This window comes from Arachis ipaensis, chromosome B10 (assembly GCF_059453495.1).
Source record: "Arachis ipaensis isolate K30076 ecotype BB chromosome B10, ASM5945349v1, whole genome shotgun sequence".
In the NCBI taxonomy this organism is placed as follows: Eukaryota; Viridiplantae; Streptophyta; class Magnoliopsida; order Fabales; family Fabaceae; genus Arachis; species Arachis ipaensis.
The window spans coordinates 129,753,777-129,773,480 of NC_142435.1; the positions used below are offsets into that span (position 1 = coordinate 129,753,777).

Sequence of the window (19,704 nt, forward strand, 5' to 3'; positions counted from 1 at the left end):
ATATCTTTCTGTAATTTCTTGAGTGGAAAAAGACTGAAAGAGAGGAATTAAGAAAAAAAACCTATGAGTGAAACACTTGAGAGAAAAGCCTAGAGTGATTTTAGATTTCTTTAGGTTGGTTATTAAGTCTTGTGTCTTGTACCTATGAGGTACCCCTTTCTAAGTTGGGTTAGCACTTAGAGTGAAGAGTTAGGTATTAGTATAACCAAGTCAAGTTAGTTGAGAACTTGAGAGAAAAGGATTGGGTGAATCCTATAAATTGGTGTATGTAATACTTTAACTATAGTAGAAATTCCACCACTGTTGTGGTGGAGACTGGATGTAGGTTGTATTGCACAAGGCAACTGAACCAGGATACATGCTTGTGTCATTCTTCTTCTCTTACTCTAAGTTATGTTATTTATGATATAAAACAAAATTGTCTCATAAAGTTTTCGCTGCACAGTTCAAACAGACTCTAAGTAAAAGTTTGCAAGTAAAGGCTAAATTCATTAAAGTAAAAGAAGGCCATAGATTCAACCCCCATTCTCTAAGCCTTCTACAACCTTCAAAGTTCGTACTTGATTTTGGCTATCATAGATAGAAATATAGTGAATGTCTGTCATGCTAAGTTGTGGTTTAGTACTTAAAGAAATAAGTGATATGATTAGTATTAGATGAAAAGTCAGAGTGACGCAGCGGAAAGCTTGCGAAAGCATTGGCGTAGTAAGAACATGATAGTGAGGAACAGTAAAAGGCAATGAAAAACATTTTAGGCTTGAATGTGCGATGGATGTGTAGTTGATTTCGGTGGAAGATTAGACATATTTGGTTTTGAATGACGAATCTGAGATGTTGAATGCTAAGTTTGTGTTGTTACTAGATTGAGTGAAAATTGTAAAAGGCAGAAAATTTTGACTTAAGAAAGTTCCATTGATTTCTGGTGCGTGGCAGAAGTTAGACCAATTAAGAGAATCTTAATAAGAGAAATGTGTTGCAAGGAGGTACAGGATTAGCCAACAACGTCCAATTTAACTAAACACTTGAGCATTCTAACTCAAGTGTCTCCTCTTAATCAACCCCATGTCAAGTAGAAAAACTACTCCATTGACATGCATATAATACTCATAAAAATATAAGAAGACATAATAAATTAAATAAAATAAAATAGAGAATTTATAATTAATTAAAAGTAAAAGTAACTCTATATATTAATAAAATCCAAAATGCAACATACTTATTTGAATAGGGTCAATGAGCAACTAATAGAGTAAAGGAATAGGAAAACAAACTAAAGTGATGTCTTCACGGAGGTAATGACTCTTCAGCATCCAAAATCCAAAGCGAAAGTATAAACTATCAATGTAAAGCTAATCTAGATTCCAATCTAAAACTAAAAGTAATCCTAATAATGATGTATCTGAATGTGTGTGGATGCGTCTTGAGTCTCTGCATGTTTCCTAGCTTTAGTTTGTGTTTCTGGGCCGAAAACTGGGTCAAAATGCGGCCCGAAATCGCCCCCAGCGTATTCTGTTATTTCTGCAGATCGCGCAGGTTACGCGTACGCGTCGTCCACGCGTTCGCGTCATTTAGCGATTTTTCTTGTCACGCGTTCACGTCGCTGCAATTTCTTCATTTCGCGCGCTCGCGTGAGCCATGCGATCGCGTCAGTGTTCGCTGGTCATCTCCTTGGTTTCTTGTGTTTCTTCCAATTTTGCAAGCTTCCTCTCCATTCTCTAAGCCATTCCTACCCTATGAAGCCTGAAACATTTAACACACGGATCACGGCATCGAATGGGATAAAGGAGAGTTAAAATGTACTAATTAAAGGTTTCTAGGAAGCAAGTTTTCAACCATAAACAATACTAGGAAGGAATTATAAAATTCATGCAATCTATATGAATAAGTAGGTAAAGACTTGATAAAACTACTCAATTAAACACAATATAAATCATAAAATAATGGTTTATCAACCTCCCCACACTTAAACATTAGCATGTCCTGATGCTTAGCTTAAGGAGATAAAATATATGAGTAGGGAAATGTAAGACTCATGTAATGCAACTATATGATTCTTGTCTACTTGGTTAAAAATAAATAAGCTCTTCAAGATAAACATAAATCAAATTCCACTAATTCAATTTATACAGTAAGAACAGATAAAAATGTAAGAAGACAGCTCATAAAAGCAGGGAACATAGAATTAAGCATTGAACCCTCACTGATGGTGTATGTGTACTCTAGTCTCTCAAGTGTATAGGATAATCACTCTACTTTTCTCTAATCATGCTTTCTAAACTTTGTTCTTCACCTAACCAATCAATAATATTTAATGTACTAATGCAAACATCATGAGGTCTTTTAAAGGTTGTAATGGGGCCAAGGCAAAGGTGAGGGTATATATATGGCTAAGTGAATCTTTGACTAACCTAAACTTTTACCTAACATACACATACTCTATTTAATTCTAATTCATGCCTAGCTACCCATAATTTCCACTTTCATATTCTATACTCATGTATTAACTTTTTCTCTTACTTTTCTTGTCACATATGCATTGGAGCTTTACTTAACTTAGAATTGGGGTAATTTTGTCCCCTTATTTATTTAAATATTTATTGAATATATTTTTTTTTGAAATTTTTTTAAATATAAATAATATATCAATGCACATGGATTTTTAATTTTTCTATTTTACATGAGTAGGTACCCAAATTTCTATTATTTTATTAAGGTAAGAACATAACATATTCCTTTATTAACCCATGTTCCCACAATTTTCCTGTGCTTAATTAACACACAATCTCTATCTTAGGCTAACCAAAGATTCAATTTGGGGTGTTTAATTGTTTTTCTGCTTAAAGCTAGTGATGTGGTAAAATATAGAACAAATGGAATTTAAAAGGCTCAAAGTGGCTGACAAGGGTGATTTAAAGGGTATGCTTATTTGGGATAAGTGAGCTAAACAAGTAATGGCCTCAATCATATGCATGCATATAAATACATTAAGCATTGGACATATAGGATGAAACAAAATAAAGATTACAATCATAGAGAAGTAAACACACAAGAATAAAATATTTATGGTTAAATAATATAACCATGTAATTAAGCTCAAAATCTTACGGGTTGTGTGTTCTTAGCTTTTAAACTATGTTCCAATTACAACTTCTAACAAATTTAACACAAAAGTTTTGATTTAAATTAGTGAAATTTTTCAAAAATAGGGTCTTAAAAAGAAATTTATTATTTTTCAATCAAGTAGAACATGAATGCAACTAACCTATTACTATGTAATTTATCCTATTCTAAGAAAAACTAACTAAGTATCCTATTTTATTAGTGTTTTAGGGAAGAGAAATTACCTCCGAAAGTCAGGTACTGACTGACCTCCCTACACTTAAAGCTTTGCACCGTCCTCGGTGCCATCTGTCAGGAACAAAGGGGGGCTGGTAGCAGCATCTCCACCATCGGGACCGTCATGGCTCCCTGTGCTGGTAAATGAGGTGAAGTCCGGGGTGTCTGGGTCTTCGTTAGGTGGGTGGTTATCAACAAGTAGCTCCTTGAGGTATGTAAATCTGCGCTTGTTACGGCGCTCTCTTTGCTTTCTTTTCCGGTCAAGCCGGTCTAGCCTCTCAAGTATCTAATGGAGCAATTAGTTTGTTGAAGGTGCTTGTGATGTGGAAGAAGAAGGGGTATCTTCTGCTGGTTCTGTGCTCTGGTTGATAGTGGCTGCTGGAGGTCTGATATACTTCCTGTTAGGGACGTATTGATCATCTCGTGGAATCATGGCCTTGGTATCCCCAGTTCTATAGGAGACTCCGGCTGCTGAGACTAGATCTGAAACCAAGGCGGGAAAAGGTAGGTTGCCCGCAATTTGTACGTGTCCCATAGCATGCCGAATGTGTCTTGGCAAATTGAGGTGCTGGTCTGTAAGGATACATCAGAGTAAAACAGCCATGTCTGTAGTGAAGGAGGATTCATGAGAGCTCAGAAAGACGTAATAGGACATGATCTGGGCCCATACTCGAGCCTCCAAGGTGAGTGTGGAAGCCAATATGCCCTTAGGTCGGGAACGATGGTATCCGTAGATCCATATACTACCAGGTTGTGCGATAACTCTGAGAACGGCGTCCCAGTCAAATTGGTATGTCTGGCGCTTGAATGAGGCTTCTTGAAATATGTCCAATCCTTCTGAAGCAGAGGAAAGATCTAAAGCTTGTTGAATGGCTTCTTCGGTTATGGGGACTTACTTCTGATGGACATAGACAGACTACATGGTTGGCATGTGAAGATTGGAGTAGAATTTAACTACCCATGATAGATTAACCTGCCGTGGCTGTCTCTGTAGGAATTCCCATTGTCTTCGCTCAATGCGGGACTCAACAATTTCAGCAATATTGGTTGGGAGGATGAGAAGGTGCTCATTGTTATAGTTCCTTGCTGCCAGGATGGGGAACATCTGCTCACAGTAGCGGTTAATAAACCGCGCAGTGTCCTTTGCTGGAAAGGCTTTTTCTTTTTCATCGACCTTAATAATCCTCTTGATTCGTTTTGTTGAGGGTTTCACCGCTGTTGAAGATGGCTCTTCCACTAAAGCTCTTTTTGTTCCTCTCCTTGCTGGTGGTTTGGGAGTAGCTTTCTCCTTGCCTTTCTTGGTGGCCATCCTGAAAAAGGAAAGAGAAAGTAATATGTAAAGCTAAGGGTTCGAGCAAGGGAGAGAGCATTAAGGGTGATAATCAATGCACGGTAAAGAAGGATATCGTTAACACATGGTCTAGACTACATGTGAAAAGTTCATCAAAGGTGATAAAGCAAGTGCATGTGATGGCAATTAAATGCAAGATGTTTATTGGCATGCTGGCAAAGGCATGAGTAGCATAGATCAAGCATTCAATGTCCAAGTTAGATTACCAAGCCTTTCAAACTAATAATCTGTATGTATTGACAATTATATATAATTAATAAAATATAAAAGGGGTTTTGTGAAAAACAGGCATTAGAATAGTAGAATAGAAAGATTTAAAATAATGCGTAATGCCATACGGGCTTTTTCACAAATACATAGCATGCATGGTAAATAAGTTATTGAAAGTAGTAAATTGAACATGCAAGCAACCCTTTAAGAATTAATAATAATTGTCAAACAATTTCACAATAATTCACAAGCAAAATATAGAAAATAATGACCTAAATAAATTTCTAACACCAATTAAAGGAATAAAGAGAAAAAGGAAGAAAAGAAAAATATAGATAATGAAAGTGAAAAGAGAAAGAAAACATAAATAAAAATAATAAAGGAAAAGTAAAAAGTAAAGAAAGAATGAAAATAACCTTGATAATGGATGTGAAAAAGAAGGGAGGAGAAAGTAAAAAGTGAGAAGGAATAAAGAAGGAAGAAGGGAGTAGAAAGAAATAAGAAGGGAAAAAGAAAAATTAGGATTTGGAGAAGAAAAGATATGATATTTGGCTGATCTGGATAATCTGTGCGCCGTATGTGACGCGAATGCGTGGGTCACGCGATCGCGTGATGTGTGATGTTTTTCAAGTGACGCGGACGCGTGGGGCACGCAGTCGCGTGACTTGATTTGTGTGAGTGGCGCGAGAGCAGTCTCGCGTTTGCGCGACTCTCTGTTTCAAACTCATTTTGCCAAAATTTAGGGTGACGCGTTCGCGTGGGTGACGCGATCGCGTGAATGGCCATATTTTGAGGACGACACGGCTGCGTGGGGTACGCGGTCGCATGATGGGGCTGGTGCTTCCAGCATCATTCCAGCCCAGCTCCATCATAACTTGCTGCCATACACCTCTTTTTCGTCGATTTTTAGGGGCACATGTTTGCGTGGGTGACGCGGACGCGTGGGAGGCTATTTTCCAAAATGACGCGGCTGCGTCAGCGACGCAGTCATGTGGGCATGTTTGTGCCTAAGGCACGCCTCCAGCCACGCTTTCGCATGACTTTCTGTTCAATTCTCTTTTCTTTAAAACGCAGATATGACGCGGACACATCAGCGACGCTTACGCGTCGCGTGCATTTTTTTTATATATACAATATGCAAATGCAAATGCAGGCTATATGCAACTATATGCAGAGATTATGAGAAAAGTCATTAACAAAAATTAAATAGAATAAAGTAAAATAAAACTAAGACTGAAACTGAACGATCATACCATGGTGGGTTGTCTCCCACCTAGCACTTTGCTTTTACGTCCTTAAGTTGGACGCTCTTCAGGCTCATTCTGCTTCTATTGGTGGGTCTTTCAAGAGGAAGACCTCTAGTTCTTTGTGATCCTTCATCTTCTCACCATGATAGAGCTTCAGGCGATGTCCATTAACCTTTAGAAATTTGGAGCTAGAAGGATGACGCAGGTGGAAAACTCCGTATGGCTCTGCCTTTTCTACTCTGTATAGACCTTCCCATCTTGATCTCAATTTACCTGGCATAAGCCTCAGTCTGGAGTTATAAAGAAGAACTAACTCCTCTGGTCTGAATTCTCTCCTTTTTATATGCTTGTCATGGACAGCCTTCATCTTTTCTTTGTATCTCCTGGAGTTGTCATATGCTTCTAGGCGAAGATTCTCCAGTTCTGCTAGTTGCAGCTTTCTTTCAGCACCAGCTTCTTCATAGTTCATGTTGCACTCTCTCACAGCCCAGAAAGCCTTGTGTTCCACCTCTACTAGAAGGTGGCAAGCCTTTCCGTATACTAAGCGGAAGGGGCTCATCCCAATGGGTGTCTTGTACGCTGTTCTATATGCCTAGAGTGCATCTTGTAGCCTGGCACTCCAGTCTTTCCTGTGAGGTTTTACTATCTTCTCCAAAATGCGTTTAATCTCTCTGTTAGAGACTTCTGCTTGCCCATTGGTCTGGGGATGGTAAGCTATTACTACTTTGTGAATTATCCCATGCTTCTTCAGTAATCCTGTTAGTCTCCTGTTACAAAAGTGAGTGTCTTGATCGCTCACGATTGCTCGTGGTGATCTAAAGCGACAAATAATATGGTTTCTAACAAAGGAAACAACAGTGTTAGCATCATCAGTACAGGTAGGAATTGCTTCCACCCATTTAGAAACATAATCTACAGCTAACAGTATATAAAAGTAACCATTAGAATTTGAAAATGGACCCATGAAGTCAATGCCCCAAACATCAAAAATTTCACAGAAAAACATAATCTGTTGAGGCATCTCATCTCTCTTGGATATATTACCAAACCTTTGGCAAGGGGAATAAGATTTACAAATTTCAGCAGCGTCTTTAAAAAGAGTAGGCCACCAGAATCCACAGTCTAGAATTTTTCTAGTTGTTCTTTGAGGGCCAAAATGTCCTCCACTCTCAGATGAGTAGCAGGCCTCTAAAATGGACTGGAATTCTGATTGAGGCACACACCGTCTAATTACCTGGTCAGCACCACACCTCCATAAATATGGATCATCCCATATATAATATTTGGACTCGCTTTTCAGCTTGTCTCTTTGATGCTTAATGAAATTTGGAGGAAAAATGTGGCTAACTAGATAATTAGCTACAGGTGCATACCAAGGAACTACTTCAGATACTGCATGTAAGCTATCAAATGAAAAATTATCTTTTATAGGAGTGGAGTCATTCTTAATGTGTTCAAGGCGACTCAAGTGGTCTGCAACTAAATTTTGGTTACCACTCCTATCTTTAATTTCTAAATCAAATTCTTGCAGCAGTAGTATCCAACGTATTAGCCTTGGTTTTGACTCCTTTTTAGCTAGTAAATATTTTAGAGCTGCATGATCTGAGTACACTACTACCTTAGTACCAAGTAAATAGGCTCAGAATTTATCCAGAGCAAAAACAATAGCTAGAAGCTCTTTTTCAGTAGTAGTATAATTAGATTGAGCAGCATCTAAAGTCTTAGATGCATAAGCAATTACAAAAGGATCCTTACCTTCGCGCTGAGCCAGCGCTACTCCTACTGCTTGGTTGGAAGCATCACACATAATTTCAAATGGCTGGCTCCAGTCTGGTCCTCTCACAATTAGAGCTTGAGTCAGGATATCTTTCAAATGCTTGCATACAATCCTCACTGAACTCAAACTCGATATCTTTCTGCAGCAATCTGGATAAAGGCAATGCTACCTTACTGAAGTCCTTAATGAACCTCTTGTAAAAACCTGCATGGCCAAGGAACGAACAGACTTCCCTCACAGAGGAGGGGTAAGGTAAACTAGAAATAACATCCACCTTTGCTGGATCTACAGAAATGCCAGTATTAGACACAACATGTCTTAGTACAATTCCTTGTTTTACCATAAAGTGACATTTCTCAAAATTCAACACAAGGTTTGTACTTACACACCTGTCTAACACTTTAGATAAACTATCCAAGCAAAGGCTAAATGAATCACCATATACGATAAAATCATCCATAAAAACTTCCATACAGTTCTCAATAAGATCTGAAAAGATACTCATCATACATCTTTGGAAAGTAGCAAGTGCATTACACAAGCCAAAAGGCATTCTTTTATAAGCATAAGTTCCAAAGGGGCATGTAAAAGTAGTCTTCTCCTGATCCTCAGGAGCTATATGAATTTGAAAATATCCTGTATAGCCATCTAAAAAGCAATAATGGGATTTACCTGACAAGCGATCAAGCATATGATCAATGAATGGTAAGGGGTAGTGATCCTTGCGAGTGGCTTGGTTGAGACGCCTATAGTCAATGCAAACTCTCCATGAGTTCTGCACTCTAGTTGTCAGGAGTTTTCCATGCTCATTTCTTACTGTTGTGACTCCAGACTTCTTAGGCACCACTTGTACTGGACTGACCTATTCACTGTCTGAGATGGGGTAAATGATATCTGCTTCAAGTAGTCTGGTTACTTCTTTCTTAACAACTTCTAAGATGGTGGGATTCAATCTTCTTTGAGACTGACGGACAGGCTTCGCTCCATCTTCTAAGAATATTCTGTGCTCACAAACTTGAGGGCTGATGCCTACTATATCCGCCAAGCTCTATCCAATTGTTTTCTTATGTTTTCTCAGCACACTGAGCAGTTGTTCTTCTTGTTGGGAAGTGAGTTTCTTTGCAATGATAACTGGGAACTTCTGGTTATCCTCAATTTAAGCATACTTGAGGTGTGGAGGGAGGGGATTTAATTCTAATTTAGGCTCTTGGATAGGTTCTGGGTCATCCGGGGCTGGTGATAATGGCAAAGGGTCTTCATTGTTTTCAGAAAGTGTCCCCACACTTGGACCTTGCTCCATGTACTTCTCTTCCATTTCTTCTTGGTGAACCTCAGCTACAGTTTCATCAATGATGTTGCATTGGAAGATAGAATTCTCTTTTGGAGGATGCTTCATAGCTTCATTTAAACTGAAACTCACTGCTCTGCCATCTATCTCAAAGGAGTAAGTTCCTGAGAATGCATCCAGCTTAAACTTCGAAGTCTTCAGGAATGGTCTTCCAAGCAGGATTGATGATGGTCTTCCTGAGTCATTAGGGGGCATTTTCAGGATATAGAAGTCAATGGAAAATGTGAGCCCCTTAATGCTCACTAATACATCTTCAGCAATTCCGACCACTGTAATAATGCTTTTATCTGCTAACACAAAACGAGCTGCCGACCTTTTTAAGGGAGGGAGCCTCAAAGTATCATATATAGACAATGGCATTATACTAACACACGCTCCTAAATCACACATACAGTCAGAAAATATCACACCTCCAATGGTACAGTTAACTATACATGGACCTGGATCACTACATTTTTCAGGTATACCTCCCATTAAGGCAGATATAGAACTACCTAAAGGAATAGTTTCTAATTCATTAATTTTATCTTTATGTATGCACAAATTCTTTAGAAACTTTGCATATTTAGGTACCTGCTAAATAACATAAAAAAGGAGAACAGTTACCTCAACCATTTTTAATATTTCTACCATTTTGGGATCAAGTTCCATTTACTTTCTAGGCTTCCTTGCAAGTTGTGGGAATGAAATAGGAAGGGCGTTACTTGCAGCTTCTGCATCCTTTGGTGTTTCGTTCTGTGGTTGAGCTGCTTCTTCTTCAACTATATTTTGTACATCCTCTTCCTCTTCAGCATCTTCCACTTCCACCACATCCTCAGCTGGGACGTGTTCTGGTGAGCTTGGCTCCTCCTGGTTCCTCTCCTGCAATGTGATTTCAGACCTTAAAGTGATGGCATTGATGCCACCTTTGGGATTAGGTAGGGGTTGAGAAGGAATTCCACTGGAGCTTGAAGGTTGATTGGTGGAATTAGGTGATGAATTTAACCGGGAGACGAGAGCTTGTAAAGTGGCAGTCAGACTATTTAAAGTAGAGTTCAGCTGCGTCTGCATGTCTTGCTGTCCTTGTGCAAGAGAACGGAGCATCTCGTCATTTGATGAGGAATTGGAATAAGTGATCTGAGGAGCCTGTTGTTGGTTGTGCTGGAATCCTTGAGATTGTCTTAGGTGAGGTGCTCTGTAAGGCTGGTTCTGATTCTATTGTCTGTTGTTGTTATTCCACCTCTGGTTTCCATTGTTATCTATGCTCCTTTGTTATAGTTGTCCCTCCAATTATGGTTAGAATTATCTCTCTAACCTTGATTGGAGTTATCCTGCCATCCTTGGTTATGGTTTCCACCTTAGTTGTAATTGCCGCCTTGTTGATTGTATCCTTGATTCGGGCGGTCATAGAAGTTATGAGTAGCTGCCACAGTGTTGTCTTCCTGTTAGAGCTGTGGACATTCATCAGTATAATGACTATAATCAACACAGATTCCGCATACTCTTTGGAAAACTAACTGTTGGCTCTGTTGTGGTGGGTGAGGCTGAGCTTGTTGTTGTTGGTTCAACTGCATTTGCTTCAATAGGTTGGTCATTTCACATATACTCTGTGTAAGAGCAGTAGTCTCAATGGTAGAGGAAACCTCTGCAACAGCTTTTGAGTGGCTGCACCTCTGCCTGTGATTCCTAGTGGACTCAGCTAAGTCGCTGATCAGTTGCCATGCTTCATCTGCGGTTCTGTACTTTTTCATAGAACCATTACTAGCACCATCCAGTGTAGTCTTATCCTGGGGGTTCATGCCTTGAGTGAAGTAGCTGATCAACACTAGTCTGTCAATCATGTGATGGGGGCATACGTCTAAAAGGTTCTTAAAACGCTCCCAGTATTCATAGAGAGTCTCCGAGTCACCTTGAACAATGCAGGAAATCTCTTTTTTCAATCTATCTGGGACTTCAGCTGGAAAGTATTTTTCCGAAAATTTTCTCCTGAGTGTATCCTAGTTAGTAACAGTCGCTTCAGGTTGGGAGTAGTACCACTCTCTTGCCTTTTCCTCAAGAGAAAACGGGGAGGCAGTAAACAGAATAGAAGTTTTATCTGCACCATTACGCCTAATAGTAGAACAGGCTGTCTGGAAATCCCTAAGGTGCTTAATAGGCTCTTGAGCAGGTAAGCCATGAAACTTGGGCATCAAGTGAATTAGTGCAGTCTTCAATTCAAAATCTGCAGCCAGATTTGGATGATGCACTTGATAAGGTTGCAGTGTGAAATCTGGGGCTCCAGCTTCCTGGAGAGTAATTCTCCTAGGTTCTGCCATGTTACCTGCACGTGAATCAATTGGATCAGTAGTAAAGGAGCTTGTCTCGCTCTCAGATGGCAGTTCAGATTCGCCCTTATATGAAACTGGTGAATCAATAACAATCACTTCACCACCCTCATAGGCTAATACGTGAAAGATTTCTTTCAATTTCAAGATCAAAAGCGGCTAAGCTCGGATCAGGCAATGAACGCGTCATTCAATGAGAAAGACATATAGCTCATGGTAACAAAATAAAAATAAAATATGCAAATAAATAGAAATATGTACACTAATTAATAATCTAGCACACTATTGTAACTCCCCGGCAACGGCGCCAAAAATTGATGTGTGGCAGAAGTTAGACCAATTAAGAGAATCTTAATAAGAGAAATGTGTTGCAAGTATAGCCCTTAACTAGCTAAAGTCTGCCTCACCAATTTAAAAAGGGTTGTCACAAATTTTAGAATTAAAAATACTGGGAGTATGAGTCCCAGGTCGTCTCCCAACGAGTTGCAGGAAAGCGTGCTATTTTATTAACTAGAGGTTTTCCAGAAAAGTTGAGTTTTGATAATGAGTAAAATTAATTGTAAATTAAAACAATAAAAATAAACTAAGAATAATTATTGATATTCTAAATAAAAAGCCTTGACTGGGGGAATGATTAATTGGAAGTTCTATCCTTGTTGGAATCTTCTCAAGTGTAGTGTAAAGAGGTTGTTGTTTTCACTTAGTTAACCCTTACTAAATAAAGGAAAGTCAAGTGATTGAGCTAACTCTTACCCGCAAATCCTAGTCCTCTCCCTTGGGAAGGTTTAGCATTAGTAGGTACAGGATTAGCCAACAACGTCCAATTTAACTAAGCACTTGAGCATTCTAACTCAAGTGTCTCCTCTTAATTAACCCCCATGTCAAATAGAAAAACTACTCCATTGACATGGATATAATACTCATAAAAATATAAGAAGACATAATAAATTAAATAAAATAAAATAGAGAATTTATAATTAATTAAAAGTAAAAGTAACTCTATATACTAATAAAATCCAAAATGCAACATACTTATTTGAATAGGGTCAATGAGCAACTAATAGAGTAAAGGAATAGGGAAACAAACTAAAGTGATGTCTTCATGGAGGTAATGACTCTTCAACATCCAAAATCCAAAACGAAAGTATAAACTATCAATGTAAAGCTAATCTAGATTCCGATCTAAAACTAAAAGTAATCCTAATATCGATGTATCTGAATGTGTGTGGATGTGTCTTGAGTCTTTGCATGTTCCCTAGCTTTAGTATGTGTTTTTGGGCCGAAAATTGGGTCAAAACGCGGCCCGAAATCGCCCCCAGCGTATTCTGTTATTTTTGCAAATCGCACAGGTCACGCGTACGCGTCGTCCATGCGTTCGCGTCATTTAGCGATTTTTCTTGTCACGCGTTCGCGTCATTCGTGCAGACTCCAATCTACGCGTTTGCGTCAGGCACGCGTTCGCGTCGCTGCAATTTCTTCATTTCGCACGCTCGCGTGAGTCATGCGATCGCGTCAGTATTCGCTGGTCATCTCCTTGGTTTCTTGTGTTTCTTCCAATTTTGCAAGCTTCCTCTCCTTTCTCTGAGCCATTCCTACCCTATGAAGCTTGAAACACTTAACACACGGATCACGGCATCGAATGAGATAAAGGAGAGTTAAAATGTACTAATTAAAGGTTTCTAGGAAGCAAGTTTTCAACCATAAACAATACTAGGAAGGAATTATAAAATCCATGCAATCTATATGAATAAGTAGGTAAAGACTTGATAAAACCACTCAATTAAACACAATATAAATCATAAAATAATGGTTTATCAATTTCAGTAAGATTTTAAAGAGTCTAAAAGATTTTAAATCATGATTTGATGAAAGAGCTATGGTGGGTTTTATGAAAGGGATGATAGATATGATATTAGGTTTGCTAAAGTTAAGAGTAAGACTTAAATTTTATTTAAGTGGTAAGGAAGGTGATTAGGTATCTAGATTAATGATAGATGGTAAGGTGAATATTGTGGGTTTGATTGATTCTAAGGAGACCTTCAAATGGAAGTTTAATTAAGTTTTATTCCTTTTAAGGACCAAATTTTGAGGGCAAAATTTTAAATAGGGTGGGTAGGATGTAAAATCCAGTCAAATCGTGATTAATTAAATATAAATTAAATATGAGCGAATATGGTTAGAAAATTTAACAATAGGAATTTGATAATTTAAAAATGATATTTGGACTCAGTAGATTTTTTTGAGTCGAAAAACATAGTTTTCTGTGTAAGAACATGCAGTGAAAATTTTACTATCAGTACCGACTGAGATCTGCCTGGTATTGTAGCTGAAAAAATTAATTTTTAGCAAGAAAGGTAAAAAACTTAAAAGTTGTATTTGAGAAGGTAAAAATAATTAAACGCACATTTAAAACGCTAATCTTAAAAGTTTTGGCCTAAAAATGGGCCAAACGGGCCATATATATGAACTGGGCCCAAGTTGGGCCCAAGTCCAACATATATAAACCCTAACTTAAAGCCATTTAGCCACCATAACCCTCATTTGTTATATTTGGTGCTGAAATGAAAAGAGAGAGATGAGAAGAGAGAAATTCTAGCTCCCTAATACTTCAAATCACCATAACTTGAGCTATGGAGCTCCAATCGACGAGCCGTTTATAGCCACGCGTCGCACTTCTCCTCCTCTTCAATTCTATCTAGGTATTGTGGTGAGTTTCTCAATGATCTCTGCCCAGTTTCGTTTTTACTCTTGTATTTCGAATTTAGTTTGGGTTTTGAAGAAATCTTGTGGTTTTGGTTATTTAGGAATGCTCTAGTATGAGCCATTGGTAAATTTTATCAACCAATTTCATGGGTTAAGGTAAGAAAGTCTCTAACCCTTGTAATTTATGAGATTTCGTGAGCCCTAAGTTGATGTATGTATGTAATGTGTGTATTAGAGTATTGGGTACACTTTTGGAACTTGAATATTGTTTGTGAAAGTGTTTGGTAGAGCTTGGAGCTGAGTCTTGGTGGATACTCCAAAGTGAGAGCTTAAATTTGACTTCCAAGAGGTATGGTTTAAGTTTCATTTAAGTACCGTGTGGTGTGATGAGAATTCCTAGGTTAAATTCTCCTAGGATTAATTTTGAATTGTGTGTTTGGTTGGAATTGATGTGTATAGATGATATGTTGTAGAAAATAATGATTTGGGTATGTCTTGCGTGATTTGGCATATTTGGATGTTATGAAATTGAGGATTAGGATGATGATAATGAATTGATATGCATATATGACATGTTGTGGTATTGAGGATTTGGATGAAGTTAGTGTAATAGTGCATAATTGGTGTGTTGTTGGAGTTAATATTGGATAATGAATTATGTGAATTGTGAGTTATACATGTTTAGGGTTTAGGGTTTAGGGTTTAGGGTTTAGGGTTCTTACAAGTGGTATCAGAGCCTGCCCAAGGGGAAGGTATCTGATAACATTTATAAAGTATTATTTTTTCGGATATTTACTACAAATTTGTTCTATAAACTAAAATTTTATAGTTAAAACTTTGAAGTAGCAGTGAGAACTGTTAATACGTTGGTCAGCCCAGATTGTAGTCTCGGTTGTAAGTCCTAACTAAGGCAGTGAATCCGTTGGTTACCGACGGTGGTCTCGTAACTCACAAAGTTCTAACCATAAAATGGCTAGTTTGTTGAGAACAATGAGTAGTTTAAATCTAGGGAAAAATAATTCTTTAATAATAAAAACAGATAATGATGAAGCATCCACTTCTGGAACTAAGAATGAATTAGAAATAGCTAAGCTAGAAGAAAGTTTTCATAATTGGAATATACCTATAATAGATAAAGATAAAGTATATAAAAAGAGAAACTTCTGGGAAGGAAGAAATTATGAAATTCATATGTTAGAATATTGTAAACCAGGAACAAGTAGTAAGAAATTTTAACAATCTTAGAAGAAGATAAGTTGAAAGAACATAGCAGTAAAGGATATAACTTCATTCATATAGGATTAATACAAGTAGCCGTAAAACCTAATTTTAGAATAGGAATTAATCTGCCTATATTATTAACTTTAAGAGATACCAGATTCCAAAATTTCAGTGATTCATTAATAGGAATATTAGAAAGTAACTGTCATGACGGTCCGGGTTTTTTTAATTGTTACCCAAATTATGCTATGAATTTAAAAAATGAATATACATGGAAAGCCTTAAAATTACAAGTAAGATCTGATGAGACAATTATAAATGAGAAATATGATTCGTTCGAAATAATCTATAGAATATATTATAAAATTACTAAGGTTAATTATGATTTTAAAGCATTAAGACAATCCTCAAAAGAAGAAATGATAATTATGCATGCAAATCTTAAAAGATCTAATATACAAACCCCTAGAAGGTTAAGACATGAAGAATTAAAAAGCAGAATGCCTGAAGAATGGGTAATACCTGATGGTATTGAAGAACCACAGATACAAAACACTAGAATAAGAGAAATAATAAGAGAAGGACCAGATATTAGAATTAGAATGAATAGATCCCAATCATTAAGAATTCCTGATAATGTTAAAACTATTAGTCATAGAAATTCCATAGATAACTCATCAATAGGAAATATGGATGATATTGTAGGAATTGACAACAGAAGGCCACATATAGCCACTGCTGTATACAAATCACCTTCAGAATTTGATCCAAGAGAGTCACAAGTTTTATCAGTAATTATTAAGGAAGAACCATTTGAGATTGATAAAGAATGGATAAAACAAGATTTTAATGCTGATTATAATAAACCACTAAGAGATTGGTATTTTACCAATCATTCAGAAAATGAAGTTATTAGACTAAGAGAACTGTTCTATGATTTTATGAAAGGAAATAGAATTAGTTTATACTTCTTTGATTGGTATGTTAATTATTACTCTAAACCCGATAAGAAATTATGTCCTTTAACAAAACCGACTGTTGTTTGGAAAACAAGCTCAGGATCAGTAATAAAATCTGAATACCCTCCTAAAGAAACTATCAAAATACTAATTGGAAAAGACTTAGAAGTTGAAGCAACACCTTATAAAGATAGCAATACAGAAGGAAATATAGAAAAAAGAGATATTAAGAAATTACATCAACAATTAATCTTTACTAATACCATGTTAGATATAATGAAAAACCAATTAGGAAGAATGGAAAATATGGAAAAAGTCACTAAGGTAGAAAAACCTATAGAGAAACCTATATATAAGCTACAAAGTTTAGATAATATTAATTTAAAATCTAAGGTAGAAGCAGAAGTTGAAGAACTAAAAGAAAAACTTAGAAGTATTAGTCTAGGAAAACTAACAGTTAATACATTGCAAAAAGAAGAAGAATTAGAACTAAATAAAATATCCCATAAAAGAGATTATCCTAAAACAAGAAATTATTACTCTAGACCATCACCAGTAGATGTAGGCCTAGAAGAAAGAACACAGTTAGTGCAAAATAGCTTCACAGGATCAGACTTAGTAGAATGGAATATAGATGGATTAAGTGAGCAAACCATCTTAGATCAAATGTGTAATATGACTATGGCTGCAACTGCCTATAAAATGAGGAAAGCTTCCGATAAAAAAGCAGCAATTATGATAACTCAAGGATTTACAGGACAATTAAAAGGTTGGTGGGATAATTTTCTCAGTATCCAAGAAAAAGAATTAATTATTAATAGTGTTAAACAAGAAGATCAGTCACCAGATGCTACATCCACTTTAATATATACCATCATTAAGAACTTTGTAGGAGATCCGAGTACTTTTAAAGATAGGATAGGAACTCAACTAATAAATTTAAGATGTCCAACCATGTCTGATTATAGATGGTATAAAGATGTCTTTATGTCAAAAGTTATGATAAGAGATGATGCGCATGCACCTTTCTGGAAAGAAAGATTCGTAGCAGCCTTACCAAAATTATTTTCTGAAAAAGTTTTACAAAAACTACAAATACAGTTCGGGACCCAGATTCCTTATGAATCATTAACTTTTGGACAATTGCATAATATAATAGTACAAACAGGTATAGAAATATGCACAGATACCAAGATACAACAGAAAATAAAACAAGAAAGTATCACGGGAAAAAGAGAGCTTGGCACTTTTTGTTATCAATATGGAATAACTCCTGAAAAAGCACCTAGTGGACAGTATAAAATTAAAAAGAAAAAATTTTATAAAAAACCTAAATATAATATAGACAAACCCCTTTATTATGAACAGAAATATTATAAAAAATTCCATAAAACTCTTAAAGGAAAACCTAAATCTTCTAATAAGAAAAAACAAGTGACATGTTGGAAATGTAAAAAACAAGGACATTATGCTAATAAATGTACGACAGAACAAAAAATAAATAAAATAGAAAATAAAGAGATTAAACATGCTTTGACAGCAATATTAATCAATTCAGAATCAGAAGAAGAATCAATTTATGAGGATTCTTCTGAAACTGAAGATTATTTTATACAACAATTAGATCTTATGACAGAAGAAGAAAGCTCAGAAGGAAATAGTGGAAAAGAAGAACAAAATAATTGTTTAGGAATAGAATTATGTAACTGTAGAAATTGTGAAAAAACTGTAAATGTTTTAACTAGGGAACAAACCTCTACACTAGTCAAAATAATAGACAGGTTAGAAGATACTCCATTAAGAGACGATTTCATAAAACAATTAGCTGAATTAGTTAAAAAAAGAAGAAGAAAGTAAGCAAGAAATAAGACCAACAGATATAAAAGAAATTTATGATTGTTTTAAAAACCCGCAGGAAAAAGTTTCCCTTAATTCTCTCAAAGAGGAAATAAAAAAGTTAAAAAGAGAAGTTTCAGAATTAAAACAACAAAATATCAATATGGATTATAGATTACTAAAAATAGAAGGAGAAAGTATAATAAAAATCCAAGAACAAACTTTACAAAATAATGATAAAAAACCAGAGGAAATTAGTAGCATAACAATTCCCGAAAATTATATTAACTTAGGTACAGAAAATTACATAAATATACTAATTTTATTAGTAAGACAAAAATGGTTTACTACGATAACCTTAATAGTAGGAGAAGAAAAATTTGATTTTATAGCTATGGTAGATTCAGGAGCTGATGTTAATTGTATACAAGAAGGATTAATACCTACAAAATATTATGAAAAAACTACAGAAAGAGTCCTAATGGCTGAAAATGATACGATGACTATAGACTATAAATTATCTAAAGCAAAAATTTGTAAAAATAGAGTATGTTTTGCTACTACATTTTTTCTGGCAAGAAATATATCTCATCAAGTTATATTAGGAAATCCTTTTACTTTATTATTATATCCCTTTAATGTCGATATCGACGGAATAACCTGTACACGAATCCCCAATCATCCTGTTCATTTCGAATTTCTCACTAGACCAAAACAACATGAGCTCAATATGTTACAACACCTATCTACACAGGTTAGAGTTATGGAAACAGAAACAAAACAAGTTAATTGTTTAAGCGAAGAGGAAATTCTAAATCTACCACTCCAAATTAATATTATAGAAAGAAAGACAAGACAAATTAACTATTTAAACCAGGAAGTTACACATAAAATAATAGAAGAACAATTACAAACTCCAGAAATACAAGACAAAATAAAAGCAATTGAAGAAAAAATTAAGAAAGAATTATGTAGTCTAAACCCCACAGCTTTTCAGCATAGAAAATTACATGAAATATCTTTACCATATGAGGATGGGTTTAATGAAAAAGATATACCAACAAAGGCAAAACCAATATATATGAACAAAGAGTATCTAGAATATTGTAAAAAAGAAATACAAGAATATCTGGATAAGGGACTAATAAGACCTTCAAAATCACCCTGGAGCTATACATGCTTTTATGTGATGAAAGCATCTGAAATAGAAAGAGGTGCTCCACGGTTAGTTATCAATTATAAACCTCTAAACAAGGTATTAAAATGGATTAGATATCCCTTACCAAATAAAAGTAATTTAATTAAAAGATTAAATAAAGCAAATATCTTTTCAAAATTTGATTTAAAATCAGGATATTATCAAATCGCTGTAAAAGAGGAAGATAGATATAAAACAGCTTTTATAGTACCCTT

General features: G+C 36.0%; 1 non-coding gene across 1 annotated transcript; it reads left to right on the plus strand.

Moving 5' to 3' along the window:
* The first annotated feature begins 11,087 nt into the window (after positions 1-11,087).
* On the plus strand, positions 11,088-11,191 carry LOC148581704 (small nucleolar RNA R71). Its single transcript, XR_015895635.1, has one exon. It is a non-coding gene; the product is annotated as a small nucleolar RNA R71 (small nucleolar RNA).
* Positions 11,192-19,704: the final 8,513 nt, after the last annotated feature.